Here is a 15641-nt window from a genome sequence, read left to right on the forward strand (position 1 = left end):
AGCGCATACTCTCACACCTGATCTGTACTTAGTTTCTGTTAGACGGCTAGGAGGCTAATTTGAGAGTAAGCTTAAGGCATATCTCTGTGTTAGCGCTTGGTCGCCCATCTTTCTAAGTCTTACCGTGATATTTGTTGTACTATTGTATGTAATATTTATTTCATTTGTTAAACAGTGACAGAGATTAAGCTAAAAATGCTTTTAAATCAGAAACACCTTTAATGCCAAATGTCTCTGTATTCCACTAGTATGGTAGATGTAGTCATTTCTAGTACTGATATAACATGAACAGTTGCTGGTATGGTTATATTGTAGCTATCTTAGGGTTTATTTTTATTTTACAGGCAACTTTGTATTTATTTTAACTAGGTACAATAGCTATTAAATAGTTATTAACTATTTAATAGCTACCTAGTTACAAATATACCTGTAAAATAAATCCTAACCTAAGTTACAATTACACCTAACACTATACTACCATTAAATAAATTAAATTAATTAAATACAATTACCTACAATTAAATAAAAATAACTAAATTTAACTAAAGTACAACAAAAAAAACCTCTAAATTACAGAAAATAAAAAAAATTACAAGAAGTTTAAACTAATTACACCTAATCTAAGCCCCCTAATAAAATAAAAAATCCCCCCAAAATAATAAAATTCCCTACCCTATACCAAATTACAAATAGCCCTTAAAAGGGCTTTTTGCGGGGCATTGCCCCAAAGTAATCAGCTCTTTTACCTGTAAAAAAAGAAATACACCCCCCAACATTGAAAACCACCACCCACACCCAACCTTACTCTAAAACTCACCCAAACCCCCCCTTAAAAAAACCTAACACTACCCCATTGAAGATCACCCTACCTTGAGCCGTCTTCACCCAGCGGGCCTAAGTCCTCAACGAATCCGGGCGAAGTGGTCCTCCAGATGGGCAGAAGTCTTCATCCAATCCAGCCAGAAGAGGTCCTCCAGATGGGCAGAAGTCTTCATCCAAGTGAAATCTTCTATCTTCTTCCATCCGGCGAGGAGCGGCACCATCTTGAAGACATCCGACGCAGAGCATCCATCGATCCCGACGACTAAACGAAGAATGACGGTTCCTTTAAATGACGTCATCCAAGATGGCATCCCTTGAATTCCGATTGGCTGATAGGATTCTATCAGCCAATTGGAATTAAGGTAGGAAAAATCCGATTGGCTGATGAAATCAGCCAATCGGATTGAAGTTCAATCCGATTGGCTGAACCAATCAGCCAATCGGATTGCCCTCGCATTCTATTGGCTGATTGGAACAGCCAATAGAATGCGAGGTCAATCCGATTGGCTGATTTCATCATCCAATCAGATTTCTCCTACCTTGATTCCGATTGGCTGATAGATTCTTATCAGCCAATCGGAATTCAAGGGACGCCATCTTGGATGACGTCATTTAAAAGGACCGTCATTCTTCATTTAGTCGTCGGGATCGATGGATGCTCCGCGTCGGATGTCTTCAAGATGGTGCCGCTCCTCGCTGGATGGAAGAAGATAGAAGATGCCTCTTGGATGAAGACTTCTGCCCATCTGGAGGACCTCTTCTGGCCGGATTGGATGAAGACTTCTGCCCATCTGGAGGACCACTTCACCCGGATTCGTTGAGGACTTAGGCCCGGCTGGTTGAAGACGGCTCAAGGTAGGGTGATCTTCAATGTGGTAGTGTTAGGTTTTTTAAGGGTGGTTTGGGTGTGTTTTAGAGTAAGATTGGGTGTGGGTGGTGGGTTTTAATGTTGGGGGGGTTGTATTTCTTTTTTTACAGGTAAAAGAGCTGATTACTTTGGGGCAATGCCCCGCAAAAAGCCCTTTTAAGGGCTATTTGTAATTTAGTATAGGGTAGGGAATTTTATTATTTTGGGGGGATTTTTTATTTTATTAGGGGGCTTAGATTAGGTGTAATTAGTTTAAACTTCTTGTAATTTTTTTTTATTTTCTGTAATTTAGAGTTTGATTTTTTTTGTACTTTAGTTAATTTTAGTTATTTTTATTTAATTGTAGGTAATTGTATTTAATTAATTAATTAAATTTATTTAATAATAGTATAGTGTTAGGTATAATTGTAACTTAGGTTAGGATTTATTTTACAGGTATATTTGTATTTATTTTAACTAGGTAGCTATTAAATAGTTAATAACTATTTAATAGCTATTGTACCTAGTTAAAATAAATACAAAGTTGCCTGTAAAATAAAAAATAAACCCTAAGATAGCTACAATGTTACTATTAGTTATATTGTAGCTAGCTTAGGGTTTATTTTATAGGTAAGTATTTAGTTTTAAATAGGAATAATTTATTTAATTATAGGAATATTTATTTAGATTAATTTAAATAATATTTAAGTTAGTGGGGTTAGGGTTAGGGTTAGACTTAGGTTTAGGGGTTAATAAATATAATGTAGGTGGCGGCGGTGTAGGGGGGCAGATTAGGGGTTAATAAATGTAATGTAGGTGGCAGTGGGCTCCGGGAGCGACAGTTTAGGGGTTAAACAATTAATTTATTTGCAGCGGGGTCCAGGATCGGCAGGATAGGGGTTAATAACTTTATGTAGGTGGTGGCGGTATAGGGGGGGCAGATTAGGGGTTAATAGGTATATTGTAGGTGGCAGTGGGGTCCGGGAGCGGCGGTTTAGGGATTAAACATTTTATTTAGTTGTGGCGGGGTCCGGGAGCGGCGGATTAGGAGTTAATAAGTATAATGTAGGTGGCGGCGGTGTAGGGGGAGCAGATTAGGGGTGTTTAGACTCGGGGTACATGTTAGGGTGTTAGGTGCAGACACTTCCCATAGGAATCAATAGGATATCGGGCAGCAGCGAACATGAGCTCTGACTGCTGTCAGACTCCCATTGATTCCTATGGAATCCGCCGCCTCCAGGGTGGCAGATTGAAAACCAGGTACGCTGGGCCGGAATAGTGCCGAGCATACCTGGATGTAGTTTGATAACTTCCAAAAGTTGTCAGATTGTGCCGAACTTGCGTTCGGAACATCTGTAGTGACGTAACCATCGATCTGTGTCGGACTGAGTCCGGCGGATTGTATGTTACGTCACTAGATTCTACTTTTGCCAGTCTGTAGGGCTTGATAGCTATGGCGAATCAGCCTCGCCACAAATACGCTGCGGAATTCCAGCGTATTTGCGGTTGAAGGCTTGATAACTAGAGGCCATAGAGTTCAGCAGAGAATAACATTCAAAGGCCAATGAATTCTAAATGTTAAAAAAAAGTCTGTAATCAGCCATCAAAGTACAGGTGTGTATGTTACTATTGTTTATTTATAAAGTGTTAAAATTATGTGCAGCGCACATACCTACACACACACAAACATATATTTACATGCAGAAGCACACCTTTACACAGGTATATACACATGCACACATACCCACACACACATATATTTACATGCACATGCCGAAGCACACCCTTACACAAGAATATATACATACACATGCACACGTCACATACCCACAAATACACATATATTTATATACACAAGCAGAAGCACACCCTTACACAGGTATATACACATGCACACATACCCACAAACACACAAACATATATTTACATACAAATGCAGAAGCACACCTTTACACAGGTAAATGCACATACACATGCACACAAACCCACACACACACATATATTTACATACACATGCAGAAGCACACCCTTACACAGGTATATACACATACACATGCACACGTCACATACCCACAAACACACATATATTTACATACACAAGCAGAAGCACACCCTTACACAGGTATATACACATGCACACATACCAACACACACTGACATATTTTAACATATACACGCAGAAGCACACCCTTACACAGGTATATACACATGCACACATACCCACAAACACACACACACACACAGATATTTACATACACATGCAGAAGAACACCCTTACACAGGTATATACACATGCACACATACCCACACACACACATATATATTTACATACAAACGCAGAAGCACATCTTTACACAGGTATATGCACATACACATGCACACATACCTACACACACACATATATTTACATAAACACGCAGAAGCACACCCTTACACATGTATATGTAATGTCCTTACATAGCAAACATTAACTCTTTATATGAATGATGCACTTGCAACTTCTAAATGTAAACTGGCACTTTATTTACTGGATTACATAACAAGGTGCGCCTGTAGATTTGCACACAATAATATGGATAGATACACATATATAGTCCTTTATAATGATTGGCTGCTGCACTCCTTATATTAGCAGTCCTGTACACTGTGTATGCAGCACTATAGTAATCAAGGGTAACTGTATAACTGTAATATAACTTATAATGTGTAACTGACAGTTCTTACTCTTTCTGACTGGCTGATGCTGTATCCTCTGCAGTGATCTGTAGCTGACATGACACTTATTATTATTATTATTAGCACTTGTCTGATCCTGAGGTTCAGTCCTTGTACTTTATAACTGCATCACAAAATTGTCACAAGATGGCTTCTCTGAACTGTTCTGATTCTAAGCACAGCCCACTTGATGACATCATCTTTGTATGGAAGCCTCAATGTGCCATCTAACCAAACCAGGAAGTAAGCACAACACTACATCTCCTTTCCTACTTTTTTTTTTTTTTTTAAATAAACTTAACTGCACAACTACAACCGTAAGAGAAATCAGTCTTCTCCAGTATCCTCTTGTATTGTGGACGTGAAATCTGCTTCTTGTTTCTTCCGTTGACAAAAGTTTCTCTGATAGGTTGCATGTTGTCTCCGGCGAGTGTCTCTGAGATTCACTTCAGGAGACCAACGAAGAACAGGTGTTCGTTGCCTGGGAGTACGAGCTTGACTATTGTGGTCCTGGATAGAATTTCCTGACTCATCATTACAAGGTTCTTCTATTGAGGCTGGTATTTCTGAGACATCTTCTGTAGTTGAGTCAGAGCCTGTGTTTGGATCATGCCAAACACCACCCCAGATATCAAAGTCATTGTCTGATTGCATTTGTATGTGATGGTCATCACCAGCCTGTTCTCTCCTCTCTAGCCGTGGTCGTAGTTGGTTCACATGGCGGCGACACACACCTGGTTGAGTGGTTATCACATACATCTTTGGGCCCTCAACCTGGGCAACAACACCTGGTGCCCAATTTTCCTCTGTATGGTACACCCTATACCAAACCAAGTCTCCTTCTGTGTAGGTCCGTGAAAGTTTTCCCACTCTCATTTTATCTTGCATGATGCGGACTGTTTCTGCTACATCTGGTGTGATTAAATCCAGCTTTGTAAGGATCTTCCTGCCAAACAATAGTTGAGCTGGGGCAACTCCCGTGGTGGGGTGTTGAGTAACCCTATATTGTTGCAAAAATTGTAAAATGTTTTTAGTATTAACCTGCTTCTCTTCTTTTAGAGCTTTTAGTGCCCTTTTAAAGGTTTGGACAAATCTCTCTGCTTGCCCGTTGGTGGCTGGGTGATATGGTGCCGTCCGATGATGGTGAATTCCATTCGTATGTAAAAAATTCTGGAAGTCTTGTGACACAAACTGGGGACCATTGTCTGTGACCAGTTTTCTTGGCAACCCAAATACTGAAAACAGTCTTTCTAATGCTGATATGACTTCAGTAGTTGTAGTCCTTGTCATTGGAATTACTTCTGGCCACTTAGAGTGTGCATCAATTATGATTAAGTATGAGATTCCATCAATAGGACCAGCAAAGTCCAAATGTAGTCTCTCCCAAGGAGTAGTAGACCAGTCCCATGGTTGTACAGCTCCTCGTGGAAGCTGTCCTTGAGCCTGAACACACCCTTTGCATGCCATAACATAGTTCTCAATGTCCTTATCAATGGCCGTATATTCAAGAATCCACAGGTGAGTGACAGCAGAATAAAAATTTATTAGGTTTTACACAGAGACAGGTAGCAACGTTTCGGAATAAACTTCCTTAATCATGCATACAGGTGAAATTATTTTCTCTCTATATATAGACATATACCACTAGGTGGTGCCAAACTGCAGATTATAAACATTAACCCTATAGGTTTCAAAGTATCAAAGTGGTATAGTATATTATTAAAAACAAAATAAGAATATAACAAATATCTTAACTGTTTAGAATACCAAGTTATTTACCCTAATTTAACAACATTGTGAAATATATACAAATTTATCCACAATAATGCAACTGGAGCTTTCTTATTGCCTGTCCTGATACTACTTTTGTGCTCAATGATTCTGTCTTTGATACTTCTAGTTGTCTCTCCGACGTAGCCACGCCCACATGGGCATTTGATCATATATACAACGAATTGGGTATAGCAAGAATGGTAGCCTTTAATACTGAATTTTTTCCCTGTTGTCGGATGATAGAAAAATGGGCCTTTAGACATATTGTTATAGCAAGAGCAATTAAGACATGGGTAGCATCCTTCTTTTTTGCTACCTATTACTGTTTGTATAACAGACTTACTAGAGCCAATATCAGCCTTAATCAGTTGTTTCCTTAAGCTCAAGCCTTGTTTATAAGCTGGTATAGGGGGAGATTTAAATTCTTTAATCTCAGGATTACATTCAGTTAAGATTGGCCAATGCTTTTTAACGATTTTTTGTATATCAGCTGATTGTGAATTATATTCTGATACAAAAATAATACGAGGATCATTTATTGACTTTTCATTCTTTCTTCTCAACAGTGTTTCTCTAGATAAAGACCTAGCATATTGCAATTCTCTATCAATTAATGCAGGTGGGTAACCTCTATTTAAGAATCTGTTACTCATTTCTTTAAGTCTTAGATCTAGGACATCTTCGTCCGAAACAATTCTACGTGCTCTAATTCTATGTGCTGTTAAGTCAATTAAAGCAAAAACTAATATGTAAAATTGTCTGTTCTGAAAAACTGTATGTTCTAGGTTCCGGTGGAGGAGGAGCAAAGTATGTGCTGCTGTTGCTGCTTGGCTCGATACTCCAGTCCCATAGCTTTTTGGCGGTGAATGCTCGCGCCCTACCCCACTTGTGAGGTTGCTTTCTTGGATAGATTGAGACATCATCTCGGGAACCTGCAACAGTGAAACTACATCTCACTGTTTTGGCAAATAATCCACCTGGAGGGACCTGGAACTTAGCCCAACTATTATAACAGTTGGCTTAATGAATCTAAATGGCTTTCTTACTTACTGACTATCCCCGCTTTTTTCTGAGGATGTAAGAAAAGGGGCAAAAGTGATGTAAAACCTATTCCACAAACTTGAAAGGTATCTCCCCTAACTACACCCTAGCGAGGACTTACCCAACCTATCTACTTGTTTTTTTCCTTTGCCTCTCTCGGTTGCCGCCGCACCTGCTAACAACTCAGCTGCAAACGCTGAATCACATATACCTGAGCTGCCCGCGGCCCCCTTGGCCTGACTGCAACTTGTCCACCTCTCAGTGCTTGCCTCCCCTCCTCCCCCACCGGTGCTGCGTGGGAGGAGGTGAATTTAGTAAGTAAAAGGAAACACAGAGGAGAAGGAGGAAAATAAACATTGTTTCAAGCTACATCAATGTCAGGGGACTATAAAGCTACTTTGTTAAATAATCTACAATTCTTATATATGTAGTACATAGTTTAATATACTTTAAGACCACAGGAGTGCATAGACCTGACTTTTGCATTCATTGAGTAAGCCCTAAACTGGACCTTTGTAACAAATTGTTATTTACACCAAATAGATAAAGGAAGGTTCTCTCATCAAAATGCTTAAAAACCCTGTTGAGAACAGGAAAATGTAACACTCTATTGTGTGTAGCTTTGCCTATTAGAATGGAAAGTGTGTTTTTTTTTTGTTTTTTTTTTAAATGCTACTCAATCTGTATTTTCCTCTCCCCAGGGTATACTGTTACTAAATATACATAATTAAGGAGAAGGGGGTCTGTTAGATTAAATATTAACGCTATATTTTCTTTCAGAAACCTCCTCTAAGCCACCTTAAACTTCTATCCTAAAAAGAAACTGCTGAGAGCAATAGAATTAACCCTAAATAGAAGTGGGATACCAACCATTATTAAGTGAGATAAACACTCACTATAAAGGCATTTTTAGCTCTTAGAAGGTTCATAGCTTAAGGAGTTCTACAAAGTACAATAGATACCCTTAAAAGTGCATTATAGACGTAGTTCTACCAACCTTAACCTTTATAAATTTCTTGGTTTTTTTTTCTTTTTTTTTATGTTTTTTTTTGGGAAAGGTGGCTATTTAGATCTTACTAGAAGATCCCTATTTAGTGTTTGCATAAAGTCACCCTTGTATTTAATCTTTGAAACACTTTGGGGATGGCTCACACTGCAGAAACTAAAATAGAAAATTTTACCACATAGAGAGCAGTCTTATATCTATGTGATCCTGCCTTAAAGGGAACTGAGGAAAACAGGGTATCGTAAACCCCCTTAAAGGGGTCTTCTTAACAAATATCTGCAAAAACTGCTGTTTGTATAGGATTTCTGACTGTCTAATTGTAATCCTAAATTTTAGGGTGTACTACTAGTGTATTTAGCATAATTGAGAAGAACTGCCTGTATTGACCTAGAAGGTATCCCAAAGCCTTTCCTTTTTTTCTTATAAGACCAAAAAAGTAGTTGGACTTCACTGTATAATTATTAGAGATCAATCATTCTAAAATATCTTTAGCCCCAAAAGCTTATATCATTTTACATATGTTTACACCACCACACTTTCTTAGAGGCTAAATTATCTTAACTCACACTTGGCAATTTATCTAAAATCGACCCATAGGTCTACCTGAATTCTTTACTTTTTTACTCTTGGGGCCTAACCCCTTCAGCATTAAATATTTTGAACTCTTAACAGACTTAAAACATATTAAAGGTAACTGTAAAAGGGCTACACTATACATTCCTACAGGTTGAAGAAAACCTAGGAGAGGAAGAGGGGAGCAAAAGGAAGGAAAGGAGAGAGAAAAAAATTATTTTTCTCTTTTTTTAGGTTAGCTAAGAATGTTCCCTTGTCTCCCTGACATGGCTGCCTGATTCACTAACTTCACTTTTTTTCTGTTTTTTTTGTTTTGTTTTTTTGTTTTTCTTCCAGCAAATTTGTTTTCACTCTAGCACTTCACCTTCACTTTGGTCCCCCACTTCCTGTCCCCTGCTTTCCTTTTCCTTTTTTTTTTTTTTCTCTTTCGATTGAGCTCTTTCTTTTTAATGTAATAACTAATTCTCACGTCACCTTTTTTCACTCAAGAGAATATGGATAAATATTTCCACTCTCACAGTTAAACCTCACCAGCGGCCATGTCAGTCAGACAAAGGGATAAGAAGCATAAACCTGCCCCCGAGGCCCCAGCAGAGACACAGTTACCCGCCTGTGACTCTTTAAATTTGCAAGAATCCATTGATGTACAGTCCTTAGTCTCTAAAATTTCTGATGCCCTCACACCTAAATTTGACTCTCTAAAAAAAGAGCTCAAACAAGACATTGCATGCTTAACTTCAGAAGTAAAACAATTTGCAGAAAGATTCTCAGAGGTTGAGCAAAGAGTTTCGGATCTTGAAGATCTTGTCTCAGCTCAGAATGATAAACTTGAAACTATATCTCTGGCTCTCACTAAAGCACAGAATAGAGTTGAAGACCTTGAGAATCGCTCAAGGCGAAACAACCTAAGATTAATTGGTATCCCCGAGGAAAAACAGCCAGAAGATTTTAACAAATTACTCACACACACTCTTCCACGACTACTACAGATACCCGATAGCTACCCTAAAATAACTATAGAACGTGCACATAGGATAGGACCAGTTTCTTCTGCTAATATTAATAAGAGGCCAAGACCTATCATAGTCAAATTCTTGAACTATCAAGATAAAACCATGTTCTTGCAACATTATCGCAAACATCAACCTTTAATGTTTGGAGATGCCAAAGTCCTTATATTTCAGGACTATGCAGCAGAAACGGCCCAGAAAAGAAGAGAACTGGCCCCAATGTGCACAAAACTCATACAACAAGGGTTTCGCGCAACTATTATGCACCCTGCTAGACTTAGATTGGTGATTGACAATACCACACACTTTTTTGATACAGCTGCTGAAGCAGAAAAGTTTTACTCTATGAACTGTCCCCTTTAAAAGAAATTAATGTCTGGGCTCCTTCAGTTTAGAGTGGTAGTTGCCATGGGTGGTACAGTTATTTATGTTGTACATAGTTGTTTTTTGTATTTTTTCTTTTTCCCTCCCCCCTTTTTTTTTTTTTTTTTCTCCTTCCCTCTCCTCTCCCCTTCCTTCTTCTTTTCCCTTATTTTTTTCATCTTCCTCCCTCTCGTATAAAAAAAATGGCCGCGAGGGGCAACCTTAAAATGACCTCATGGAATATTGGAGGTCTCACCTCTCCGATTAAACGGAAGGCAATACTTCTTCAATTTAAAAAGATCAATACTGACGTAGCCTTCATACAGGAAACACATTTAAAACCTGAGGAAGTTTTAAAACTCAAATCTTCCTGGGATAAAGAAGTTTTTTCTCCTCTACTGCAAAAAGAAAGAGTGGGGTTGCGATCCTCTTGGGGAAGAAACTCCTCTATGAAGTCATCCAGGTAGGATTTGATGGAACTAGAAACTATAGCAATATAAATAGCTATGGTCAACTACTGTGGGGGGGCGAGAGACCATAGAAATGTTAATGAACATGGTCACTTATTTATCGTTGTATAACATATGGCATGTAGGACTGCGCTATGCGAGAGTTAAATGTAATTTGTAATGGGTATCAAGAAAGGGTAGATATAGCTCCAGCCTGGTTAGGATGAGGCCCATGAATCATTATTGGAGCATTTATGCAGTATCTTGTAAATTGTCACCACTGGACAGAGACTGTTAGAGGATAGTGGATATGACCCGTTCGCAGATAAAGAGTGGGAGAGGATGAGGGGAGATACAGTCTGTAAAGAAAATGCCATGGGAGCTAGCGGCTCCATAGAGAAGAAGCCCTGGAATATTTAGAATAGATAAGAAGTAAGAATACACAAATGAGTCCAATCAAGAGCCATACAAAATGCCCTGAGTAGATCTTGTAGTGTAAATGGGATATAGAGCGAAACTGACATGTAAAATATAACAGTGATTAAATTTAACTAAAAGCATACTATGCATGTAGCCTAAACTGCATGCGGCTATAACCTGAGTACAATACTAACTATCACATACACATGGGTTAATAGTCGTAGACTGCTAGGGGGACTGCATGAGGCCACACTACAGACTAGTATCATGCATAGATATGATGCAATATAATATAATACAAAAGAGAAAATTTCCAATAGGAATATAAGTGTTCATAGCAAGATGGTACCAAGGATAAATATACAGATATCACGTATCATATAAGTGAGTAACAAAAGCTGGGGTTTTCCCCTAGTAGGGCATTATTGTGTAAGACCTTTGTGAAATCGGGGTATATAAGAGGTTGTTGGTAGTGCCCCTAATATGAGCACAGGTATACCTTTAGATAATGAACAACATCCATATATGTCTTGAGCTATATACATTAAATGAAGTATGTGAAGGTGAAAGCATATACCCCTACGTATAGATCTGCAGTAGTACTAATACTTTAAATAGGCAAATTTTGCCAGGATATATATAGTGCCTGGTGTATAGGTGCCATGGGCTGGGTAGCGTGTTAATATTTAAGGTAAGTAAGTGCCTCCTACTTTACACACATATACACTGCAATACGAAGTATAGGAAGATAGATATGCTAAGTATAATAAACAATGTAGACTTCATCAGCAGCTCAGCAATCATACAGTGGTAATAGGACCAAGAGCACCATTATTCTGAAAATATAAGATGCTATTATAGTGGTAAGTCAGTATAGGTACAGTTTGGTTATGTATACACATAGCCTCTTAAAGAGGAGAATCTGCATTTAGAAAGCTATATAACCCTCAAAAGTGCAAACCTATAGTGAGCTAAAATAAGGGTTAGATATATAACAGTAGTTAGGATAGATTTAAGTCAGTCGTAGTAAGGACACTGTAAGCCGTCAAAGTTTGCCAGGGTATATATAGCCATATCTAGAGAAGGGAGTGCTATGTGTCTTGAGGGTTAATGAAAAGGTTCCAGTGAACTATGTAAAATAGCAACCCCTGAAATGTCATGCAGTGACAGCGCTACTTTCAGGAGTGTTCCTTGGGTAGTAGGGCCTATATTTAGGTATTCTAGGAACAACCTTGGAGTGTTGATTCCTACCTAGTCCCTAAATCTGATAATAAATGTCCAATCTATATATTATTATTATGGGACCTAAGTAGACAGTTTTAATAAATAGACTGGAATAAGCACTCAAAACAATAGGGACAAAACAATTAGGACAGATTGTATATAAAGAATATTACCATGGGATATAAAACTATATCTAAATTATAGACTCAGATTAACATATTATGTAGGTATAGAAAATATTATACAATAAATATACGAACAAGAGAATATGATCCTCCCTACTAGTGCAGGAACCAGCCAGCTCTGTGGTCTTATATATAAGTGTACCTTTAAGATAGATTATAATAATCTACAATATTAGGGAATTGCTATATGTCCGGTGTAGGCCAAGGTCTGCAGTACCATGTGTATTTCAGAACGTCAATACAACCCTGGCTAATACCTATTGTGGTAGATTTATATGTTGTGAGCCAGTATGTGGCATTCAGCAGTAGTAAAAATAGTGTCATAAGAATAGATATCCTGCTCTTTGGGAAACTAAAGACTGTAGATATAATTATATGGCATAAAATTACATAGTTTAACTACAGAGAGGTCATAAAAAGAAATATGTGAGATGGCTAGAACAGTAAACAACATGGCAGATATCAGTTGCGCAGAACTATATATAAACAAACATGAACACTTGGAATTTATACATACATGAAAATTAGCATAATAATTATAGTGGCAGAGAAAAGGCTGCAGACATTGGTGTCTCTAAGCTGCTGAAACACAGGAACATGGAGCATCTATAGAGTAACATATCATGTGCCATATAGATCTTAAACTTATGCGGTACCAAGATTAATTAATTATGTTAATTGTATACAAGAGTGTGCTAGCCAAAACACTTCGTTATGGTCTACCTAATAGTGGGACACATAAGTACAAGGGAATATAATGGGCAGCCTCCATATGAGAAGTCCACTAGGCACTAAGGAATTAAATGAGTGTCGGGATTGTAAATTCAATAAAGGAGAGTCTCTGGAGTATTGAATTTGCATTGCTCCTTAACAGCAGTGAGCTCTGTTGCTTTAGCCGACTCCGGTGACTGGGGAGGAACATCTGTGGGAAGCGTCTAAGCTTACTAGAACCATGAGACTAGGTGTTACCTGCATACCGTATCGCTCAGGGAATGTTATTACTGCTGGCAGGCCATCGATAGTCTCTCTCCTTTTCACTCCCTTATGATGCAAACTTGGGGAGCTGTGGTCATCTTCTAGCAGGTAGGGTGCAGTGTGCAGATCAGCTACACAGTTGAGGCCGTGCATTGTTACTCCTCCTGGGGCCTCCGCGTGTACATTCATTTCCTCTAAATCTGGTGCGTTATATAAGAGAGCTGATCTTCTCATGCCGGCTTGCGATCTCTCTTCACTTGTTCCGGAGTAATGTTTGCTCACTTCTGCCCAGTTATCCACTGCTTCTAGAGGTGTATAGACATCTTGCATCTGCAGGGGATTCAGGTGCGTTGCAATTGTGACTCCTAATTTGCCGCCGCCATCTTGCGCACCGTATAGGGTGCAAATCCGTTCAAGGAGCTGTGCAAATGACAGGCTAATCTCAGAGTGATGCTCCTCCAGCATCTCACAAACTGTAGCCTCAAATTTGTTTAATGCAGCCTCCGGATCCATTTGGTATATGTTAAGAGTAGAACACTCCGTAGATATTTGGAGAGATCGCGTTTATACAATCCAGGCAGCTACTAAAGGCCTCAGAACGTATCGCCTTTGGGGTAGCTCAAAGTTCCTAGATCACTAGTCTAATCACCAAGGGGCTGGTAAACATGGTTATCTTTACTTCCAGAGTGTATTGAAGATAATGCTGTTGCAAAAGTTGGATATTTACCCCTTTTTGAACAAGTTATGTCAGAGGAGCTCCAGACACACACGTCTGCTCTCCTTGCTATCAGGCTCCGCCCCCCGATTATGCACTTTTTAACCAACAACATATCTCTAAACCTGCTCTGTTTTGGGAGACTGAAGGCGGTCCTCCGAGGGGAAATACTAGCGTATAGCATTTCTAGGTCTAAAAAAATTTAAAAAAGGGAGAGCGAGGTACTGAAGGCCGTCACTAATGCATATAATCGTTATATTTTATATAAATTGGTCTAGATACAACACAGCACTGGTGGAAAGAGACTCCCTCCTGCTCTATAAAAGTACTCAAAGAGATCTCAGGTTACAGGCCAAACTATATCGCTATGGTAATAAAACAGGGAAGCTCCTGGCAAACTTAGTTAAGATTGAAAGAGGTTCTTCTATAATAAAAACTATAACATATGGTAACAAAAACTTTAATTCCCCGGAAGAAATATGTAGAGTATTTACAGAATACTATGAGTCTTTGTATACTTCTAAAAACTCTAATACCACACAGAGGGAAAACTTTTGGAACCATATAACCTTTCCAACCTTAACTCCTGATCTACTGGTAACATTAAAATCTCCTTTTACTGAAGCAGAAATTGCTACAACGATCCAAAGTATGTCCTCTAATAAGGCCCTGGGACCTGATGCACTCCCAAATGAATTCTATAAAATATTAGCACCTGAGATAACAAAACATTTAACTTTACTCTTTAATGATATATATATCTCAGGCAACACCCCAACTAAGGAATTCACGGCGTCCTATACAACTCTCATTTTAAAACAGGGGATAGATCCAGATAAAAAGGAGTCATACAGACCCATAGCGCTCTTAAATACGGACTACAAACTTTTCACTTCTATCTTAGCTAATAGGCTTCAACCTCTGCTCTCCACTATTATACACAGTGACCAAGCAGGCTTTCTTTTAAAGCGAAACTCATCTGCCAAGATAAGAGAGGTACTCACGATAATAGAATATCTTAAGATGCTGGACTCGGGGGGAGGAGGACACCCCTGACATGGCGATTATATCCATCGATGCTGAAAAAGCGTTTGACTCGGTACATTATGATCATCTGTCTTTCACGCTATAGCAGTTTGGCCTTGGAGGCAATTTCCTTCATTCTTTTAACAATTTATATAGCAATGCATATACAAGAATTCTAGTTAATGGGGATATGACCCACGACATAAGACTGGGGAGGGGGACCAGGCAGGGGTGTCATCTCTCTCCTCTTTTGTTTGACCTGGCTATCGAACCACTTGCTATCCAGATTCGCCATCAACTCGAAGGGATTAAAATTAAGGGGAAAGAACTGCAAATTGCACTATATGCAGATAATGTATTGCTTTATATATCTAACACGGCTAGAAATATCCCAAAACCTCTTGCTATCATAGACCAATTTGGCTCCTTCTCCGGATACAAAGTAAATGTTTTAAAATCAGAGCTCTGTTGGCTTAAACATACCAAGGATTCCTGTA

The sequence above is a fragment of the Bombina bombina genome, chromosome 4 (assembly GCF_027579735.1).
Source record: "Bombina bombina isolate aBomBom1 chromosome 4, aBomBom1.pri, whole genome shotgun sequence".
Taxonomy (NCBI): Eukaryota; Metazoa; Chordata; class Amphibia; order Anura; family Bombinatoridae; genus Bombina; species Bombina bombina.